Source organism: Mus caroli, unplaced genomic scaffold (genome assembly GCF_978045245.1).
Source record: "Mus caroli unplaced genomic scaffold, Mus_caroli_1 scaffold_15, whole genome shotgun sequence".
Classification (NCBI taxonomy): Eukaryota; Metazoa; Chordata; class Mammalia; order Rodentia; family Muridae; genus Mus; species Mus caroli.
Window position 1 is genome coordinate 46,477,456 of NW_028227270.1, and position 17,675 is coordinate 46,495,130.

At 39.5% G+C, this 17,675-nt stretch overlaps 1 pseudogene; it reads right to left on the bottom strand.

Annotated features, from left to right (window-relative positions):
* Nucleotides 1-2,742: 2,742 nt before the first annotated feature.
* LOC147000885 (heterogeneous nuclear ribonucleoprotein A1-like) lies at nt 2,743-3,772 on the bottom strand (annotated as a pseudogene).
* Between the last annotated feature and the right edge of the window lie 13,903 nt (nt 3,773-17,675).

The following is a 17,675-nucleotide window of genomic DNA, read 5'->3' on the forward strand; positions in this document are numbered from 1 at the left end:
GGTGTCAGGCAACCCTGCGCTCCTGCTACCCCGGCGCTGATCTGGCCGGATGAGGCCTGTGGCCCTCTTCAGGCCGGTTTCTGCTTCCCTAACTAATGCAGTCTCAGGTCCCGCGCAATTGGATTGGAGCAGAAGCCGACTTTGTTCTTTCAAAGTTCATGAAAACGTGGATGATCAGCAGAGAAGGCCAAGGTCATTCCTTCTGCAACAGGTACAAAAACTATTCCTTGGAGCCAAAACAGAAGTTGCCCATTTGGCAGATAAAGAAAGGGGAGGTAAGCACAGCTTCTTTGACCTTGAGTTATATGTAAGAAGAGTTTTCTGCCAATATTCAAATAAAGCATGATAGAGAGCAAATTTCCTCCTCAAAGAGATAACGCAGTAACTCATTGGATGCTTAGAGTACCAGCTAAAAAGAACCACGGGTCAGAGTAGTTCCAAGAAAAAATTCTGAAAGAATTGTTGGCTTCAGATTGTAGTACCAAAACCAGGGTAGCATAAGACTCAAAAGAATTTGTACATAATTCCTAGTCCCCATACATCTATATGTTCCCTATCCAAAGTAGTTGTTTTAGGGGCATGAGAACAAAGAACATAGAAGAAAGTCGAAAACTTGATAGGAAACCTTCAATTTGGTTAAAGAGTCAAAAACACATGTGTGGAACAAAATGAAGTTATGTTGTATGTAACATATTAAAGCCAAGTACTTCTGTTCCCTTTAAATTTACACAAGAAGTTAAAGTGAACTGGAAAAATGGGAAGAGAATCTTCCTAGATAGTTGTTCTCACCCTTTATAAAGCTGTGACCCTTATAATACAACTCCTCATGTTGTGGTGGACTCCAACAATAAAATTATTTTTGTTGCTATTTGATAACTGTAAACTACTGTTATTAATCATGATGTAAGTATATGATATGTAGGATATCAGATATATGACCTCTATGAAAGGGTAATTTGACATCCAAGAAGTCATGACCCACATCTGAGAACCACTGTCTTAGAACCACTACTTAGGGTGTTCAAAGAGAAGAGACTTGGTTCACTCAAAAGAAAAAGAAACCAAATGAAATTGTAGATAGTGTTAACTTTATAACAGGTTTATACCTTATAATATGAGATTCAAATAATAGTATAGTAGGCTGAATAATATTCCCCGCAAAATATATCCATTACCTAATTCTCAAATCCTTTTCTATAGCAGAAAGAAGTATGCAGTTGAGGTTGTATGATTGACATGGACAGGATATCATTGGCTCATCCAGATAAGCTCATACATTTTTGACTGCACTAATTACAAGGAATAAAGAAGAATGAGAACCATGAAGAAAGCAGTGCCGTGGTGGAAGCAGGAGAGGAATGAAGTGGAAATGTCTAAGGACAGCTGATGAGTACTGAACAAAGCAAGGAGCTGGGCTCTCCTTCAGAACCTAGGGAGGAATGACTGCTAATGTCTTCACTTTAGTCTAGTCAGACCAATTTTGGTATCTGACATTTAAAAAGATAAAAGAATGAATATGTGTTATTTTTGAGTCCCTGGATATACCAACAGGAACATCTTATAGGTTGTAGGAAAGAAGACAGGTGTGGGTAGATAGATTCCTTAATGTTCACAAAGGTTATGCCAAAAAAGAAAAGAGAGAAAAAAAACACAAAAATCAAATACAATAAATAAATGAATACATACATACTTACATACATACATATCAAATGTAGTAAGTATGCATCACAGCTGGGTATTCAAAATGACAATCCCTGGAGAATGAAGACTCAAACTTTACTCTACCATGGAGTGAATTCTCAATTGCCAACAGGTTTTTATCTCAATCTGGAAACTAGAAGTCTGAGATTAAGGTGTTGGCAGGGTTGGTTTCTGATGAGTCCTAGCTTCCTGGCTTGTAGACAGTGACTTCTTATTGTGCTCTGACCCATATATTCTGTTCCTTCCAAGAAAGACTGCTCTTGTTGACTCTTCTTATATGGACAGACATCAGACTAGCACAATGCCCTGAACACCACATTTAACCTTACTTATGTGTTTAATATTGTTCCCAAATACAGTTATGTTAGTGGATATGGCTTTTACACACAAATTTGGTGAAGGGACACAATTCATTATGAGATAGGGACAGGGATGATACAAGCCTGTATATTCACACTCAGGATTAATGACCTAATATATATCACTGAGTAATTATAAATATCAAGACACATTATGGAAAATATTTTCAGAATACCTTTTAATTTTTGTGTGTTCTGCAAACTTTCTTAATGACACAGTCTTCCCAGGAACTTATCTATCTGTTCTAACAAGGAAAAGGAGACTTGTTTATATACTGTGGTCTTTCTTTCACTCACTTGTATAAAATACGAATCACACAAAGTACAATGGAAAATTTATTTTTTTTAAAAGACACATTTATTCAGCACCATGATTGGACTATTACATTTAGCAATCCACAGGATGAGTGAAAAAGATCTACAGTAAAACCTTTTGTTGGAACACTTTACACTCTCCACAGAACAGAAACTAAAATAACCTGTTATACAATTAGTCACAAATACAGTCCTGGAGTTTTTGCCCACACACATGAGTATTGTCTAAAATATGTCTTCTTTGTAGCAGCTAGGCCCTGCCACCACTGTGCTTGGCTGAGTTCACAAATCTGTTGTACCCTGTAGCTTCCCTGTCACTTCTCTGGCTCTCCTCTCCTGCTAAGCCTTGTTTCCTGGCTGTACTTAATTAGAACCTCCTGCCACTGCCATAGCTACTGCTGCTGCTGGAACCTCCCTAGCCACCTTGGTTCCGTGGTTTAGCAAAGTACTGGCCTCTACCACCATAAGGGCCAGAGCGCCTGCCTTCAAAGTTTCCTCCCTTCATCGGCCCAAAATTTGAAGACTGATTGTTGTAATTGCCAAAATCATTGTAGCTTCCACCACCTCCAAAATTGCTTCCATCATTGCCAAATCCATTATAGCCATCCCCACTGCCACCATATCCACCACCACCATGGCTGCCACCAAAGCCACCACGAACAATGAAGTTCCCTCCTCGACCAAAATTGTCATGGCCACCAAAACCGCCTCCACAACTACCACCAAAGTTTCCAGAACCACTGCGACCTCTCTGGCTCGATGAAGCACTAGCCATCTCTTGCTTCGACAGAGCCTTTCTTACTTCACAGTTGTGGCCATTCACAGTATGGTATTTCTGAATAACAATCTTATCCACAGAGTCATGGTCATCAAAGGTAACAAAAGCAAAGTCCCTCTTTTTCCCACTGCCTCTGTCAGTCATAATGTCTATCACTTCAATCTTCCCATACTGCTCAAAATAATCTTGTAGGTGATGTTCTTCGGTGTCTTCTTTTTTTTTTGGGGGGGGGGGGTGTCGAGACAGGGTTTCTCTGTATAGCCTTGGCTGTCCTGTCTTCTTTAATACCACCAACAAAGATCTTTTTCACAGTTAAGTGGGCACCTGGTCTCTGAGAATCTTCTCTTGAAACAGCTCTCTTCGGTTCCATAACTCTTCCATCTACCTTGTGTGGTCTTGCATTCATGGCAGCATCCACTTCTTCCACAGTGGCATATGTGACAAACCCAAAGCCCCTGGATCTCTTGGTGTTTGGATCTCTCATTCCCACACAGTCGATTAGTGTTCCCCATTGCTCAAAATGGCTCCTCCGACTCTCATCGGCTGTTGCAAAGCTCAACCCTCCTATGAAAAGCTTCCGCAGCTGTTCTGGCTCCTTGGGAGACTCTGACTTAGACATGACGGCAGACTTATGAGAGCCTTCAGGGATGCTTCCTCCACAGCGTCAAAGAGCCGGAAATTTTATTAAAGAAACAAATAGACATGTAGCCAAGAACCTACTGACAGCAGCTGCACAAACAAGAATTGGTCTCAGGCAGGGCACAGATGTTAGCATCTCAGCTATAGAAAGTGCCCCAGGAGCTTCATAATTTCCACCCACTAGAGACTTAGTCTTCTATCTCTCAAATAACGTCAGCAGCAGAGACATCCTGATCTTCCAACATCACACTCCTTTATTAGTTTGCTCTGACTCACCCTCCTCACATTCTACCCCCAGATAAACTTTCCACTAAATGATTTATCTTTCCTTGTATCAAGTAGCACACAAGCCACTGCCTTCTTTCCTCCTTATTTTGTACCACATACTTATTTAGTGTCTCATTTGTGCTTGGGCATTCATATAGACAGCTTAATCAGACCCCATCGTGATCCACCCAAGTAGACATCATTCCTCTGGGTTGCTAAAGAGAGAAATCAAGTGGCTCAATGGCTCAGCACTGACTGCTGCTGAGTCATTTCAGACACATCAGTAAATAAATGGGATTGGGGGATCAGAGAGCAAAGAAAAGCCAGAGAGGTTCTTGTCCGAGAGGATGAAGCTGTATTGTTATAAGAATTTGTATAGCATTTAGAGTGAGAATTCTTTGGTTGTACTGCTCAGATATAACAAAACTGCTATGCTATTCTATAAATAAGCTCTAGCTCCTGTGCTTAATGAGACCTTACAGTTTCCCTAAAGGAAAGTGTACAGATCTGTACTGTCAATTTCCTCTTCTGAAGCATAAGAGTCATGTCTACCTTTTTCCCATCATTTCTTTCCATTAAAGCTAGAACTTGACCCTGAAACTGTCTACCCACTATCCTTATACTCACACTCAGACATAACTAGAAGAGAATACTATCATTTATCATTCATCCAAGCATGTGGGGGAAAATGTTCTTCTCCTGTTAATTTGTCTCTAGGATCTGTTCTTCATCTCTTTGTCACCCAGAAAGTTTATATAGATTTTGTACCTAAGGTTAGAAGGTCTCTGGGTTAATTTGCCAGTTTAGACATTATATGAATGACGAATTCAGAGACAGAGAAATCCTGTGCTAAGGGCAGAGACAACAGAAGGATCCATTTTCAAGTGAAGGAATGGGAGTGGAGGAAAAGTAGTAAAAAGAACAAAGAGCTTCTGTTGATCTCGTGGCAAGACTTCCAAGTACTTGAATTGGGTTCTTGCCCAAAAGTCTCTTTTTTCTGTCTTGGCTATCTATAATTCGTGTTTTCCTTCCTTTTCTGCATATCCTTTTGATGCCTCTAATCGTCTGAGTAAAGCTGAACCTGAAAGAGGTTTATGCATATTTATTTAAAGAAAGGCTTTTCAGGCTTAAAAAGTAAGCAACTCACTCATTAACTAACACCCAGGTACCTAAAGGAGATTTTATTCTGAAACTTGAAGCCTTAACAGTCCCAGAGTGCGGCCCCAGTGAAGATACCGCAGGTATGCTTGCCTGCTTCCTGTGTTTAGAGTTCCGTCTATGGAGTGCTTCCATCTGCTCTTCTTCTATCTTGTACACCTGCCTTCCATTTCCTCCTCTACCTTACATGGAGTGTTTGCTTCTCTCTACCCTTCCCTTCCAGTTTTCTCTCTAGCACTTCTCCCAAATGTATCTTTCCACCCTTTTGTACTATCTCTCCTCCCCTTTCTCTTCCTCCATCTTCCCTTGGGGCCTCTACTGCCATCTATCTGGCTTCCATTATTTGTTTTACTACCACTTTTCAAAGACCATAAAATACAAGGGAAACTTTATTAGAATAGATTGTGTTTATCACATTTTGTGATCTCCTTTATTTAGCAGGTGACGAGTATTTCACATTTCTAATAGGTAAAAGGAAATACCTAATTGGTATACTTCATTAATTGTTTCCTCTAGGATCTAAGAGAAAGTGAAGGTTTTTACTCCCAACACTACATATACAAGATTCCTAAGGAAACAATAGATTTTCTGATCAATTTATATTTGGAAGTTTTTTCTTATCTCCATAGTGTTTATTTAAGTTGAGAATATAGAGAGGATTATTTATTAGGTTAGATTATTAATCTAAAAGGTACAAAGCTGCTAATGCAGAGGTTGCATTTCAGTTTCATTTTTGAGTATTTCTCTCTCTCTCTCTCTCTCTCTCTCTCTCTCTCTCTCTCTCTCTCTCTCTCTCTCTCTCTCTCTCTCTCTCCTATCTCTCTCATTGAAGACCTGAAGCTGACAAATTAGCTTTCTTACATTATATAGTAGCACATTTTTTTTTCTAAATCTTCAAATTAAGTTTCAGAATATATTTAACTGTTCACAGACCAAGGCCAACACCCATTTGCTAATTTTGTCATCGTGTCAAATGATCAAATGTATGCATATTTAATATCATCAGAGAAGTGATCCAGCATTTGGTAAATACTACAGTGATAATCACTCTGTTTTATCCAACAGCATAGTCAGCTGCCATCTAGTGTTTTAACAAAGAAACTGCAGTTAATGACCACGGAGCCAAGGTCTTCACTTTCTCTGATTTGAGGGTTGGACTCCAGTTGTTATGGTTTCATACTCTTCTCTGCATTAGGGATCTGTCTATAATGATCATTCTCAACCATTATGAGTAGCAGAGTTTCACCTGCTACAATCAGGTAGTGTTACTCTGGCCAGAATGGAAGAACATTAAAAGACATGTTCTGGTTTCAGACTTACGGAGAGCAAGAGGGTGGGGCTCAGGACATAGGACACAGTAATATAGGAGCGCATGCATGCTTTATGCCATATTGATGTATCAGCAATCAGTATGTTCTTAATGACTTTTCCACTCAACACTTTACAAATCATAGTGCCTGCTAAGGCTTCATGCTCTAGAGAGGGAGACACACAACAGACAAATAAATTTTACAAAAATAGGAGTGGTAAAATAAACTCATTGGAGAAGGCCACTCTGTTCAATGTACACAGGAAAAGCCTTTTCTTAAAAAGTGTAATTTCAATGAAACTCAATACCAAGAATATGGCAAACATAGAATAGCTGGAAAAATCACTCCAGATGGAGAGATCAGCATTCAAGTACCCTGAGTTCCCTGTGGAAAAGAACCAGAAAAGGAGGGGTATGTAGCTGAGGTGCTTTGAATGACAGTGGCATAGCAATTGTCCCTAAATATTTTGATTCAAAACATAAATGGAAAGGCCGTTTCCCTTTAGGCATTTAAATTTTAAAAATCAATAAATAGTATATCACATATTTATTGGAACTCCTGAGGATATAAAAAGCAGAAATCCAAATTAAAATAAATTATCCAGAAAAAAAAAATCAGGGGACAGAGCCCTTTCTGGATTATGTATCTAGAGAAGACCTAAGTATATATAGAGATTCTAGGACCTGGCATTCTGTCACTGGCTTCCCTCTCTATTGCTTGTTGGGTGTTGAATTAAGTTCTTCTTCCATTTGGCTAGAACCATGGCTGCTCACAGTTCTTAACTTACACACTCTGCTCGAACTAAGGAAGAAATAAGGCTTCTTTCTTCTCCACCCGATTGAAAAGCACTCTGAAGACACTCTGGATACATTCATTGAATTCTTTCTCAGACCAGCCACTCTGGCCTGTCCTAAGAAACAACATGTATATCCCAATGGCCAGATTAGTTGCTGCTTTAGAAGGGAAGAAAGAAAATGCATTTAACACCATTTCTACTATCAAAATAATGTATCCTTTTCAAGAAGTCTTAAATATTAAAGTACAGAAAAATGAAAGTCAGCAAGATGAACACCTAATGATTCCTACCTAATGGCTGTCTAGGTAAAAAGTGAATCATAGCTAATGACCCCTTTAGTAGTGTATATAAACCACTGGTTCCTCTGTTGGCCATTCCATGTTGATTCAACATTATAAATTCATTTCTTATGGTTTTGAAGTATGTTCTCTGCGAGGAGCCATGGCCTTGTGGGAAATTTCTAGCTTACATAAACAATCCTGAGAAAACATTCATGGTCATAACAGAACTCTTTACCCATAAAGAGGACACTGTGACCGTTGGTTTCAGGAGCTGAACATTGCCACCTGACCTTCAGAGAGCCCCCACAGCTCTTTCCCCCTCTCTTGGAGCCTCCTCTTGCTTATGCTTATATTACCACTCCTGAATAAAGTTTTTCAGAGCTTGATCAGGAAATTGGCTTGCTCTCATTCTTCCTTGTCCCTCCTACTCTTTTTCTTCCCTGCCCTAGGTCCCAGCTGATTATCCCTGCAGGTCGGCAGGTCGGGGCAAGCTGGCGCTCAACGTGTGGCCTCTGGGTCTGGGGTCTGAGAGAGACCACTCTTCTCACTGGACCACCACTTCATCAGGAAGTGGTTGAAGACCCGCACTGGACCACCGCTTCATCAGGAAGTGAGTGAAGGTCTGCACAGAAATCGCCGCAGTGTCACCCGCACTGTGAGACAGATCCGAGAAAGGTAGGAAGAGTGGCTAGACTATGGGACAAGCATTAAGTAAACATGAATTTTTAAGGGGTCTCAAGGAATCCCTCAAGACATGAGGAATATGGGTTAAGAAAATCTGTTCACAGCCAAGAGCTGCTCCAGGTGGGAGGAATAGGGTTTAAAATAAAATAAAAAGAGTAAAAAACAAAACAACAACAACAAAACAGATGCTAGAAAAAATCTGAGCTCACGTCCATTTATGTTGTCCTTAATTCCTAGAAGTAGGAATGGTAACTATATAAATGAATGAATTAGACAAGTTGAGGAGAAATTGAGGAATTTAAAAAGCAGGGTGTAGGGGAGCAACTATCAGTAGCTACCACTGTGCCTCCTCTCCTTTTCTGGCAGAATTCCCAGAAGAAGGAGATAAAGAGTTAGATTTTGAACATGAGAGATAGAGAGAAAGAGAGAGAAAGAGAGAATAGATTTCAAAAATGGAGTTGTCCCCTGTCCGGGATGTTTTAGCAAAAGAGAAGGATCATAGCTAATGACCCGTTTAGTAGCGTATATAAACCATCCACTTTCTCCATACTTGGTTCCTCTGTTGATCATTCCACATTGACTCAAAATTATAAATTCATTTCTTATGTTTTTGAAGTATGTTCTCAATGGAGACTTGCAAGATCTTCGGTGCAATGCTGACATCACCACCACTCTTGTGCTTCCATGTCTCACACTGTTTCTGTCTCCTATCAGCCTCATTATGGTTTGGACTTGTTATATAGTTAACAGTCAAATGTAATTTTCTCCACCAACTATTGGTGTTAGCAAACATTAAGTTTGGCTTCCTTACCAATTATGTTGCTAGGAAAATTTTGCTACTCTCCAAAGACAATAATATCTGCATGCTAAGTTTTTGTTATTGAAAAATGCCTCCTTTTTACATATTAGAGTAGATCATGTGTGTGTGCATGTGCGTGTGTGTGTGTGTGTGTGTGTGTGTGTGTGTGTGTGTGTGTGTGTTTGGTCTCATTGGTTCTTAGCTGCATTAGAGAAGATTTTATATTTGATTGCTTTTAATGTAAAAAGTAATATTCATCCTTACTGAAAATGGATTCAATCGTGGATAAAATTGTGAGTAGTAATAATATTTAAAAGCACAATATTAAGCATTACTTCAGATGCCATGCATTTCTTTTCAACATTTCCCTCTATTTATTCACTTACTGACCTGACTAATATTTATTGAACACTTGTAAAATGCTATGCATTAAAAAAAAAGACAGATTGAAGCTAAATACTTATAATGGCCACACTCTATTGTAATAACTTGGTTTTCATTATTTAAATTTAATTTTATCACATGTAGAATGAGATAATAAATAAGATGTGGGTCCTGTACCAATACAGATGCAGATGTATACAGCCAAGACTGAGCATAAGAACCCCAAGGGAGAAGTAAGGGCAAGGACTGTAGGAGCTGAAGGAGTTTACAATCCTGTAGAAAAAAAACAGTAACCACCAATCAGAACCCCCAAAAGCTCCGAAGGACTAAACCACCAACCAAAGAGTACACGGAGGAAGGGGGGAACCCATGGCTTCAGCTTGATGTGTAGCAGAGGATTGCCTTATCTGGCTTCAGTGGAAGGGGAGCCCCTTGGTCCTGTGGAGGCTTGATGACCCAGAATAGCAAAATGCTAGGGCGCTGAGGCAGGAGTGGATGGGCAGATGGGGGAGCACCATCATAGAAGCAGGGGGAGGTAGGAAAGGATAGGAGGCTTGTGGAGGGAAAACGTTTGAAATGTAAATAAATAAAATAACCAATAAAACATGAGGAAAAACAAATCTAAGGTGCAGAGTGCTTATCACATTGTACCATGAGAAGAAAGGAGCAGAGAGAAGATATTTCACTATCCAGGGACAAGTGTGATGTGATGTCACTGTGATGCAGAAATCTGAGAAATGTCATTAAAGTTCTGAATACACAGAGTCTCTAATCCCAAGCAAACTGTCAGATGGACTGTATACCCTTTGATTACATGTCCTAGTTTCCTGTCATTCTCACAGGCATACTGACGCTTACCTTTCATGGACTGTCTCCATGTGCTGTACAACAAGCTTTAGAATGCCTACTTTATACCTTTAAGAGACGAATAAGTATGGAGAGACATTAGTTTTCCAACACTCATGCAGATAATGATGGACAGAGTCAGAATTTGAATCTGGCTTTTGTGTTCTTCTAAAATGTTCACACTTTCCAATATTCCTTGCTTTTTTTCCTGTGTTTTAAGAAATACTCCAGCTTCATTATTTTAAATGTAAGTAGAAAAATCTCTTCTTCCATGAAGAAGAAATTGGTAGGATCACTCACTTCATCTTTAGCTAGAGCAGCAGGAGAATAAGCACAGCTAGAGTATCTCGTGCTTGGAGGCATAACAGCTGTGCACCCTGACAGTGAGAAAATAGTGTTGTCAGAGGGCCCCAAAGAGACCTACTTTCCCATGAAGTAAAGAGTATATTTTATTAATAAGAAATGTTGTTTACAGAACTTTCATCACTAGCTCTTCATTAACATTGTTTGGGACTCTGATTTTACTATTTTATCTAATTGTGAATTGGTACAAATTGTTGGGTTTTTTTTTAAATGATTATATATCTACTAGTACAGCTGTGTTTTCAAAAAGCTTTTGTAAGACCCAGATAAAGCTGCAACAGGAGAAATTCAGAATTACCTCAAAAAATATTCAATATAAATGTCCTTATATCATTTTTGGGACCAATCTTGTAGAGCCCTTTGGAGAATATTAAAAATAAACTATATAAAAGTAAAAATAAAAATAAACTGTAGCAGGAGTTACACAGACACTCACAATGTAGCAGTTCCTTATATGATTCTAGAAACATTTTTATTCTTTGATGATTTTATAAATGCATTTAATACATTCTGGTCGTTTTCAACTTCTATTGCTCTCTCTCATCCCTAACCCCATCTGGCTGAACAGAATGATTTTGTTTGCTTTCTTTTATTTTTGTGAACAACTGAGTTTAATTAGAGCTCCTTGCATGAGCAAGCATAAGGAGTTATTCCCAAGAGCACAACAACTTCATAATGGCTGCACCACTAAAATGTAGATGTGCCTGGTTTTATTATGATCTTCCTTAAATTGAAATATGAAACATATACATTATATCTGTGGTTATTTTACTATGGGTGGCCAGTAATTGTAGGATGTTGTCACAATTATCGCAAGCATTATTCTGTGTATTTATAATGTCATTACTGTCATATATCAACTTCTCAAGGCATTCTTCTGTACTCTATTCTGTTTACTAGTCAGTTTCTACCCTGTACAATACAACACTGCCTTACCTAATACAATTTTATAGTTCATCTTGATCTCTGGTAAGTGACATACCCCATCTTGTTCTTCTCTTTCATAATTGTATAAGCTAGTCTCAGCTCTTTCCTTCATTCAAATATTAAAAATAAGCTTGTCAGGGTCAAAAAACTCAACTGAGGCTTTAATTTGAACTGCACTAGGAGAAATTAATTTGAAGATGAATAATAGCTTTGCAATATTGAATTTTTTTCTTATCCTTGGACATGATTTTATCTCTCCCTTTGTTTAGGTGTTCTCAAATGGATTTCAATGGAATTTTGTACTTTTTTCATAATTGCATCTTCATAATGGCTTGACCTATTGCCAGGCACCTTGTATATTTATCACTATGCTTTCTACATTTTATCTTGAAATCCTTTCAGTCTTATGAGTTAGCCATAGCCTATTATTGTGTCTATATTATAATTAAACCGAGGTTCAGAAGGTCTCAGGATGTAGCCCAGTGTGGTAGAATGCTTGCCTAGAATTTACAAGGAAGGCTCTTTGTTCAAACCTCAGAACTGGGGTGGGAGGCAGGTTTGTGTAATGTGAGTTACTTTTCTGTCATCAGAGGCTCCTGAGAAGGATGAGACACAAAGTGAGTGGTTTGTAAATCCAGTGCTCTTATAGTCCAGTTTATACTTTGTTTTTGGTGGTTTTCTTTAATGGCAACATTTTTTTTCAGTGAAACCAACTGAGGTACAAATAAGTGTCAGTAATAGCATTTATCTCTCTGATAAAAAAAAAACACTAAAAACACTATTTCCCAAATTTTATGTCTCTATATAAACTCAAGGAGTTCTATTAAAATGTACAGCTTAATCTCATAGGTCCGGGGTGGCGTTTGAAGGCATTTGGAGATTCTGAAATATATCTCTAGCAATTTCTAAACTTTTTTCATAATTTCATACTTTTTATTAGATTTGATACTATCCACTTTTCATTATTTAATAGTGTGCTTTCTTATTTAGATGTTATATATAAATCACAACCCTACCGGTTGATTATTTGATAACTAATGAGACAAAGGTACAAAATTACTAATAGTCACTGGTGGGAAGTGAAGTAAAACAGATGTGGCAAGGTCTATGAACTCACTTCAAGAACCATTCTAATAAGCAGAGAAGGTACACTAACGGTGTCCCACCAAAATGGCTGCCTACACATGACCTAAACATGATGAAAACAACAGTAGACATGGGAATGTATAAGGAGAAGCCTGAGGTTTCTCAGCCCCAAACAAAGAACTACAGGCAACTAGGGAATGGGAGAAATAATCTTCCTCAAAGAAGAAAACAACAGGGGCTGGAGAGATGCCTCAAAGGTTAAGAACACTGACTGCTCTTCCAGAGGTCCTGAGTTCAATTCTCAGCAACCACATGGTGGCTCACAACCATCTTTAATGAGATCTGATGCCCTCTTCTGGAGTATCTGAAGACAGCAACAGTATATTTACATATAATTAATAAATTAAAATCTTTTTTAAAAAGACAAAAACAACAGTAGACATGCTAATGTATAAGGAGAAACCTCAGGCTTCTCACCCCCAAACAAAGAACTACAGAGCTTAACTATTGATTATCCAAATCCTAATGATCGACACTGAAGGTATACATACAAGTAACCCTATATGGACTGAGACTCCGTAGACTGTTATTTTGTATTTAGGAACACACGCGCACACACACACACACACACACACACACACACACACACACCACCCATGCACACACCTCAACAACAGTTAAGCAAAAGAGACCATAAATTTCAAAGAGAACAAGGATGGGGAGGTGGAAGAAAGAAAAGGAAGAGAAATGATGCCATTATTCTATCATCTCAAAAAATTAGAAACATTTTTTTAAGTGAAGAGGAGAAAGAAGGAGAGGTTAGAAGGAGGAAGAGGAAGAAGCACAAGGAGGTGAAAGAGTAGCAGCAACAGGAGCAGCAGCAGATTAATCGGGGAAATTCCACCAGGTGGCAGCAGAAGTTCTTTATTTTTATCCCCAATGACTTCCTGCTGCTTTTTGGATGCTGCTTTGTGGTTGGCTATTGGCAGATGACTGACTTGCCTGGGATAGGACTCAGGGCCCCACCCTCTTTCTTGCTGTCCCAGGTAGGCTTGCCCACAAAAGCACTTTTGTTGACAGCAAATTTTCATTAGAAGCATCCAGCTGCCACAGAACTACTTAAAGGTTGCCCCAGAAACCTTGTCTAGAGACTTGAAAAGGAAAGGGGAAAGTGAGATTCCCATGGCTTTCTTTCTTTTTTATCACGGTGATTATAACCTAGATGCTTAGCCATGAAAGGGAGGTACAATATGAAACATTTGGCTGGAGACAAGAATTGGAAACAAGTCATTCATTGTGGGGTCAGGAGTGCTGCTCAAGAAAAGAAGCCTGCAGTCCTATCCTAGATTCAGACAACCAAGTTTGATGCAGAGGACTGTCAACTTTCCCCAGAGCCCAGCAACCCAGTCACAAATTCAGGGTTAGAGGTAGGGTTAGGAGTTAAGACTCAAGATACCCATCATCAGCTTCACCCCAGAGCCCAGCAGTCCTGTCCAGAATTTGGGACACAGAAACTTCTTTCAGGGGACTATTAGATACACCCCAGAGCCCCAGTAGCCTTGCTCCCAGATTCAGGAAACCAATCCTGATGCAAAGGACCGTAATTTTGTTCCAGAGCCCAGAATGGGTTTCCCCAGCGGCACCACATTGTCCTACTTCTCAGTTTTTCTTTTTAATCGTAATTTTGAAAGTGTGGATTTTAATCTTAAAAAGAAACGCATCACTACTTACTCTTTCTTATCCTCAGGTCAGGTGATAACACTCCAGTAGCAGTAACATGGGTAATGAGTTCCCTGTGCTGTTTGGGACTAGTCTCTAGCATAAGCCTGTGTATGAGGAGGCTCCAGCACTGAACTTTGGTGTACTTGGTGACATTTAGCCCTTATCCTAAACCATGTTTTTTGTACTGATGTGTACACCCCAAGGCTGTCTCTGAAAGAGTACTAGCACAGTGTAGAGCAGTTTTTCCCAAAGCAGTGGTGTGGAAAGAGTGGAACAGAAAAGTGTAGCACAGGCCATGATTACTAATGCTGAGGGTGAGTTCATCTAGCTCCAGTGTTTGGGACTCAGGGAGGCAGGCCCTTGAGGTTGAGAGGCCTGAAAAAGAGTGTAGCTCTAGTAAAGAACTAGAATATGAGTAGCAGTCTTATTGTTTAAAGGTTACCTGCTATTATGTGTTTTAGGAAAATTAGGGTACGTATCACTGTATTTCACTGCCCTCCATCAGGACAAGTGTCAGGGTTCACTCCTCAGTGTCCAGGTGTTTCATCTTCACCTGTATCTCCAGAAGATGTTCTTCTTAGCCTATAAGTTATTTTCCATTGACTAATGTCTTAGGAGATCTCCTCCCTAGTTCTGCCTACATTACAAAGTCCTCTGAAAGAGACAGACAGAGGAAGTTTCCAGGGGTAGGATCTCTGACCTCTTGTATTATCACCATCCCTCAAAGCCAAAGGATCCATCAGTGTTAATGGAGCTTGAACTCTGTTTCTGGCCAATTTGAGTATATCAGTATACTTAATCCTCACTACTGTTCTGTGAGATTCTTCTTCTTCTTCTTCTTCTTCTTCTTCTTCTTCTTCTTCTTCTTCTTCTTCTTCTTCTTCTTCTTCTTCTTCCTCTTCCTCTTCCTCTCCCTCTTCCTCTTCTTCTTCATCCTCCTCTTCCTCTTCTCCTTCTCCTCCTCCTCTTCCTCCTTCTCCTCCTCCTTCTCCTTCTTCTTCTTTTGTTTTTTTTTTTGTTTTTGTTTTTTTTTTTTGAGACAGGGTTTCTCTGTGTAGCCCTGGCTGTCCTGGAACTCACTGTGTAGACCAGGCTGGCTTCGAACTCAGAAATCTGCCTGCCTCTGCCTCCCAAGTGCTGGGATTAGAGGCATGTACCACCACTGTTCAGCGAGGTACTTCTATATACATAAGTAAACAGCAGCATAGGATGACCAAATCACTTCAAAATCATGTATCTACTAAGTGTACAATGGAATATGAGCATACATGTGAATACAGTTCTGGCCCCAATACATGAGCTTTTAAATACTAAAATACAATATTAGGAAGTATAACTTAATTATTTATGAAAAAAGTTACACTTTGGAAGATAACGTTAAAAATGCGAATCAAATCATCCAAAAACAGGGTTCTGGCCCTAAGAAAGATGCAGCCTTTGTAATTCTGCTGTAGACCACATGATTCTGTTCTCCGGGTGTGAGGGCTTCAGTGTTAGCACACCCCAGAGTGTGGCCCCCTATCAGCTAGAGCTATAGGTATACTTCCTTAGCACTGCTTTGATAAAACTTCTCATCAGAGTCTGTCTTATCACTCTGACACACTTAGGACAAAAGTGGAATCATAGGTTAATTCTCTGAGGTAGGTTACCACCGTGAATCACTTTTTAGAACAAAGATGCCTTTAAAAGTAAGTCCTTCCAACTTGACTTATAATAATGTGGCATTAACCTTTAGACCACAGCCTTTCTGGGAATCTACTAGAAACTACCTATCCTCTTCACACACACACACACACACACACACACACACACACACCAGGACTATGACTTTAAGGAAGTTTGTACATTCCCTATGGAGAAATTTCACTCAGGGATCCTCTAACCAAGATGGCCACTATTTGGGTAGATTTAATTGGGAGGAAGCCCACAATATATTGTCAGCATTTTAGGTGGCAAGCTTAGACAGGAAAGACAAAGACTCGGGCAATGATTCATTAAGTTTATACCTTAAGTTTATACCTTTATACTTTTACAAAATCATATTATAAAGTGATTATACTAGATTATACCAGATTAAATAGACCTGCCTAGTCCCTAAAATGTAGAGGATAATTAGGAGGAAATTTCAGCCAGAAAAAAATGGTATTTACACAAGTGGACAAAGTCCAGGAAACTACCCCTTAGAGGATACAGCTCTGCTCACTAAACAGGACAAAGTTCTCTGAGGATGTTGGCTGAGGAGATTTTGTAGCTTAGAATCAGAAGATAGCAAAGGCTTGAGTTCTATCCACGTGGTCCTGCTCATCTGATTCCTGGGCCTACATCCAGGTTTCCAGCCTGACCAGAACCAGCTCTGCTGAGCCCTACTGGGTAGTCTGTCAGAGCTCCATGAACTTAAAGTTAGTATAACAGAGCTTTATAGTCAGCACCAGGTAAGCATCTATTCTGGCTTAGCAGGCATTCTCCAGAGTTTAGAGCTGAAAGTTTTGCATCACAGGAAAACTCTCAACCCAAGAAAAAACAAGTCACCCTGTTACAATACATGCTCCCCATTTCATCATCTGCATACTTCAAGAGGGTACTTAATCACAGGCATCTCAGTTTCTACTTTAAGTGAAGACAAGATTGATGTATTTTAAGAAATTGTAAACAGTTGGTTTAAGGTGATGGATATTAGATACCAAGCCCTAGTAGGCCAGCTCTGAGTACACTAGCAACCTAATATTGATGATACTTTCAGGCTCTCTGCTGTGATTGCCCTCATACAAACAATTATTTGCTCCCTTGCTTCATTTGGACTCAAGGCAGACCTGGTCCTAAATCCCACAGTTAGCTTTCAGGATTCAGAAGGACATCGTCAAGATTAAAATGTTGTAGAAATATAACTAGCTTTTATCTCTTCTCTTGCTGTTTTTAGCTTCTCCTGTTCCTTCAAACTCTTTACATTTGAAAAATTCCACCTCAAACATCCAAACCTTCACCGCAAAATAATTCTCAGAAAGCCAAGCAGTGGTGGCACACGCCTTTAATTCCAGCACTTGGGAGGCAGAGGCAGGCGGATTTCGGAGTTCAAGGCCAGCCTGGTCTACAGAGTGAGTTCCAGGACAGCCAGGGATACACAGAGAAACCCTGTCTCGAGAAAAAAAAAAAAAAAAAAAAAAAAAAACCTCGCAGAAGAAGAAGATTATAATCTGTCACTAGTGGGTTCAATTATTTAAAACACACTTCTGGTAGTGTTTGCACTTTAACTTTCTTGTTTA